This window comes from Synchiropus splendidus, chromosome 12 (genome assembly GCF_027744825.2).
Source record: "Synchiropus splendidus isolate RoL2022-P1 chromosome 12, RoL_Sspl_1.0, whole genome shotgun sequence".
NCBI classification, from domain to species: Eukaryota; Metazoa; Chordata; class Actinopteri; order Syngnathiformes; family Callionymidae; genus Synchiropus; species Synchiropus splendidus.
In genome coordinates, this window is record NC_071345.1 from 14,751,153 (window position 1) to 14,756,859 (window position 5,707).

A 5,707-nucleotide genomic window follows, 5' to 3' on the forward strand; every position below is an offset into this window, starting at 1 on the left:
ACAAAAAACATACAGTATAATAAATCATGAGCAACTGTAGTACAACTGTTTTCCGCGGGGGGCAGTGTTCGACACTTATTTTGTCTGATTTAGAAATTCTTTTTCAGTAAGTGAAGTAAGTGAAACCTCGAATTTTATTGGGCTCCAGCAGGAAAGCAGAAAGTCCTCGGTGTGGACGACATGTTTGACTAAGAGAGTGAGGTTCTGTGGTCATCATCGGGTTTTTATTAGTAATATTTTTGTGTTTTCACTTATAATTAAAAGACCTTCAGTTCACTTCACAGCTGCTAAAGAGATATCTGCATGGGAATTGAATATTCACTCAACATTATGGATGGGTTGGTCAGCAGAATCTTGCTGAGGATTTCAATAGAATCTAATTCTATATCAGCAAATTCTACATTTGTAATTCAACCACTGGTGTTGTGCTGCTCATCACAGTGTGCCGGGGTCAAAGGGCAAGAGGTGGGTAGACACCCTGGTCACGTCCTATTCCTCTAAGGGCACACATGACCCGACAACCATTCACACCCACAGGCAATTTAAACTGCCTGTGGGAGGCAACTGGAGCACCAGGAAACCTACACACACTCATCTATCAGGACTCAGGCCTCCTCACTGTCAGGCCTCGACGCTCCATGTGTGAAGCTCAGAGCCCCGGAGGCAAAATTTGGCCCTCCAGGTTCCAAAATAAATAAATAAAATTGTGGTCTTTTGATGAGCTTTGTTTTCACAGTGCTGAACATTTCAGATGATGGGAGATAACAATATGAAAAGTAGCTGAGTCAAAGGAGAGTCTGATGAAATACACGTCTTGTTTGGCCTGGTTCTTTGACTTTGTTTCGATGTTTGGCCTTCGTCCATGTAATAAGTTTTAGTAGCGATTTTGCTTTTTTCGTGAGTCAGCGTTTTTGGTTCCTGTTGCACACAGTGTCACCACTCTAAGCAGTTATTCCTTCAATCTACAATGTGTTTTCAATGTTGCTTAAAGCATTATGGATTCAGAATTAAGATCAATAAGAATTTGTGAGCGAGTGCTGTTGAGTACTATATGTTTATTCTGTTTTTATTATGACATAAAAGAAAATTTCAAGAAAAAAAGGTCACTTTTAGTTGAAAAAAAATAGCGTGTATTCGATGACATTCGAAGGCAGTGAAAGACAATTAAAAATTCAAGTATGTATTCTGTCCAGTAACAAGTTGTGCAGCGACTTCATAGAAGAATATGTGGGGAAAAATATCTTGGAAGCTAATAACAAACTGGCAGTCTGGCACATAACAGTCTTGAGGAGACCCCTGCGGAGAGCCTTCCCTCAGCTGGCGGTTGTTAAGAGCAGAGGAGAAAGCAGGTCCACTTCAGACGTGCCATTGTTCCATCAGAAGACACACTCCAGCACTGAGCCGGTACACTGTGACCAAACAGCTGGGACCCAAGAGGACGGCACTTCAGGAAGAGTGGTGGGAATGAAGTGGCGTGGAATTATTATGTTTTAGCTGCTTCACTTAAGAGGAAAGAGTGAACATTTCAATTGGGAAATGAAAATGAAAATGCAAGGAGGGAGGAACACCTGAGGACCAATAATCTGCTTTTTACAAAGGTGTTTTCAAGGCACAAACAAGGAGCTTCTGCTGATCCGAGATGAGGCCCTGAGTGACTGTGAGGGAAAGAGGCCTGGCTTCACTCCCAGCCAGAAAGCTCATCTCATCTCAGCGCTCCTGCGTCACATGAGTAATTGTATTTTAAACTTTTTTTTTTTACTGGCCACAACTTGTTTCAACAATAAAGTTAGAGTTCTCGGTGTTAGGAAAAGCCAAAAAATAAATAAATAAATAAAATAAAGTCCTTTTATATTTTTTTCACAGTAAACAGAAATTCAAATTTCAAATGAAGGATACTGTGGTATACTACTTATAGCGGCAGTATTTCATCTTGTCTGTCATCACTACCTTCCACTGACATTTACATAACACATACAACAATCCCAGCTTGGGTCTTGTTTGTAGCCATGATATTGAATGTCAAGAATAAAATGTGGAAGCTACAGTTGCAAAACAGGTGTGCGCACAATAGCTGACTGAAGACAAAAATATTTATTTTATTCATTTATAATTTTATATTTTTATTAAATAAATGCTAAACCATAAAAATGTATTTTTACCAGTGGTCAATAGGGGGCGCTGCCACACACCTCATGGTACCTGCACAGAACCATACGGTGTATTGAATTATTCTTTTTAATGGGAACTGTTCTGAGTCAGATAATGTGGAGCCTATATACAACATGTCACCTTTACCATAGAGATCATGATATTTGGGAGAGAACAGCTTCCTGCTCATCACATCACTGAGGAAAACTATTTTTTATTTTATTTTTACAAGTACAAGTTGGGAATTTCTTTGACACTGTCTTTTGTCAGCACTGTTTAATAGAACATTCATATTCTAGTTATGTGAAAATATTTGTTTAAAGAAGGCAAAACTGGAACAGCGGCCCCTGGATTTTTTTTCACCTTCTATTTTTCATCCCCTAAAAATAACTCCACTTTCATCAAGCTCATTATTTATGAAATGTAGCCTTCATTTATGTTTCTATTTAAGCTAAGCCTCTTTTTCTTTGCCCCGTCTTTCCTTTCATTCCCCCCCTGAGATGTTATAGTTTGGCCTGGATCCAAACTTCCTCACAGAGGCTGGACACTGTCCTAGTTTAGAGCTGCCTCAGCTGCGAGGTGTCAGATGGGGAACCTCACAATCCTCTGGCTAAAGAGTCGGAGGAGACCAGAACTTAGAAGAATCCCACTCCTCACTCGTCCCTGACAGTTGGTGGGTTGCAGGAAATCCTGCTAAAATCGCAGTGAAGCTCAGTGAAACTTCATCACTTTCATGACGTCAGTGCTTTTTTTTACCCCCAACAAGGAGGCGATACGGAGCTCCCCAGGGTGTTGGCTGCGTGTGGAGTGTCACTGAAGGCGGTCATCATGAAGCCAGAATGCTGTCACGATCTGGACTTGCTAATCCAGCTGAAGACTCCATCTGAAGTCAGCACAGCATAAATCTCCCGCCACATGAATATTCATGGAGCCGTGGTGGTGGTGAGCGACAGCGGCTTGTTGCCGGACAGTAATGAGATCTCTGCTGAGTTGACTGGCTGCGACGCTTCAAGTTGCTCTCGTGCTCCAATCCTTCATGTTGCTCATTACCAGGCCAGAACACAGGAGACAGGAGGGGATTCGGGCGGATATTTGTCAACTCCACGTCACGGTTTTGTTTCTTTGCATCTCGGTCGCACGCTGAAAGAAGGAAACCCATCCGTTTCTATGGCAACAGGATGGTTAGTCGTAATGAGTTCATGAGAACTGATTAATTATTGATGTGCAATGACTCGCAGGCCTTTAGACACATAGTTATTTATGCATGAAAAAAACTTTTTTTTTGAAGGGTCTTGATAAACAGGCTTTGTTGTTTGTTTGGCTGACAGTGAAACCCACATAAACACAACCCGTTTGAAACAAGAATTGAAACAGTCTGATCAAATATGAACTTGGATAAAGAAATGTGTCTCCGGAATATATTTCCAGACGCACACTCACACATACAAACAATGCAAATATAAAACATAAGAAAGAGGTTATACACTTACCTGACTCATCAAAAAATCTGCTTAACACTGTCGTGTGTCTGTTGCAGCGGAGGATCTGATGCTGATGAAGGTGGAGCAGGTTCCTATATTTGTTAAGGATGATGTTCCAGTCTCTTCTTCATAGAAAACCAGCTGTTGTGTGGGACTTTGCTTACAGGGATCAGAGGGGCCTCAGGAACAGCGCCCCCCAGTGGTGCCTTTGAGCTTAACACCTCTCAGTCACGCTTCATCACTGTAATAGCCTCAATACTGATCATGTCATACTTGTGCAAGAGTTGTTTCTCTCACCAAACCTTGAGTAAGAAATGACCCATTAACAAACACAACCATCGGATTAAGAAGCCCCAAAACCCCATTAGTGTTAATGAACTTTTCCTGTTTCCTAATCTCTGAAACACGATTTCCAAAGTGTGTTTTTAATTAACTTATTTCTTATGTTTTGATCGTCTTCTCCGGAGACAGCTGCGTTGTTATTGCACTTATTTACCCAGAATAGGAGAGACAATGAGAGTATTCGTCTCCGGGAGAGATTCTTGCATCTGGTCTTTACATCAGCAGGTTTTAGTGCAACAGAAGCAAACCACAGGTGAAACCAGTAAAATGTGAAAAAGTAAAAAGACAAAAAAATAATAATAATAATCATAAATTAACCAAAATAATAATGGAAAAAAAGGAATATATATATATATATATATATATATATATATATATATATATATATATATATATATATATATATATATATATATATATATATATATACACACACACACACACACACACACAATAAAATATTATGTGCATGTTTCATCTGCACAGAAATATCAGAGGGAGCAATGAAAATGATCTCTGACAGAAAACTGCAGACATGTTTCATTGCTGTAAAATAGTGGTAAAAAAACACAGACCTTTAAGGAGTAGAGTGAAAGACTGTGATAGCCATATCAGGTTTTGTCATCTGAAATGCAAGATCCACTGCTTGAAAACATGGAATTAATAAATATAAATTCAAAGTTCAAATGAAGGATATTGTGGTAATGTAGTGGCGTGTGAGACGTATGGGAATAACAGTGGCAGTAGTTCATCTTGTCTGTCATCACGACTTTCCGTTGACATTTACATAACACATGCAACAATCCCAGCTTGGGTCTTGTTTGTAGACTTAGTATAGAATGTCAAGCATAAAATGTGGAAGCTACGGTTACAGGTGTGAGCAAAGTAGCTGACTGAGGAAAAAAAAAGAGAGGCAATTGTGCGCAAATCAACTGTATTGGTTTGCATCCCAGGTTAACCCCAATTTGGCAGCGCCGGGCCTCAAATGTGGGAGATGAATGCGGCGGCAGAACTCGTCCGACCATGAAGGTGATCTGGTGCAGTGGTGGGATGACTCAATCAATCGAGTCAAACCACGTCTCGCACGTCTCAATTAGTCTTGGAGTCCCAGGCCGACCCTCGTGATCCGGATCAACCCTCCGCCGTTCAGGCTGACAACCAGTGAGTACAGAGGAGCAAGGACTTCATGATACTGTAGCTCCTCAAATAGACAGGATTTTGGACAGAGAGCCAGTCGGTCTGGGACTCAAACCCATTCGGCGGAGACACTCTCAAGGCCCATTTATGCTCAACTTTGCTTACAAATATGGATCAAGAGCAGTTCCAGCGGAAACCATGGGGGCAGTGTTGCTGTTACTACACGATACCTAGCTCTAATGCTACACGAAGAAGACACGAAGACGTGGAAATTCTGGCCTCACCAACCTCCGCCTGCTACAACACTGCCTCTGTTTCCTCTTTTATGCAAGATGTGTCATGGCTGTCTATGTGACCAGACCCAGGTGCAATGTGTGCTGGCTGACAGAAGGCTCGGAGACGAGGTTAAACTTAAAGATTTAATGAACAACGACGAAGTTATACACAGACAAACAGATACGATGAACCAAGGGCGCCGGAACCAGAACATGGACCGGGAAATTGCAAGGCCCAATCAATAGAAAGCGCTGGTGGAAAACACACATACACACGAGGAAATAACGATATCTATCAGAAAATAAAAGTGAGATTTACAAAGC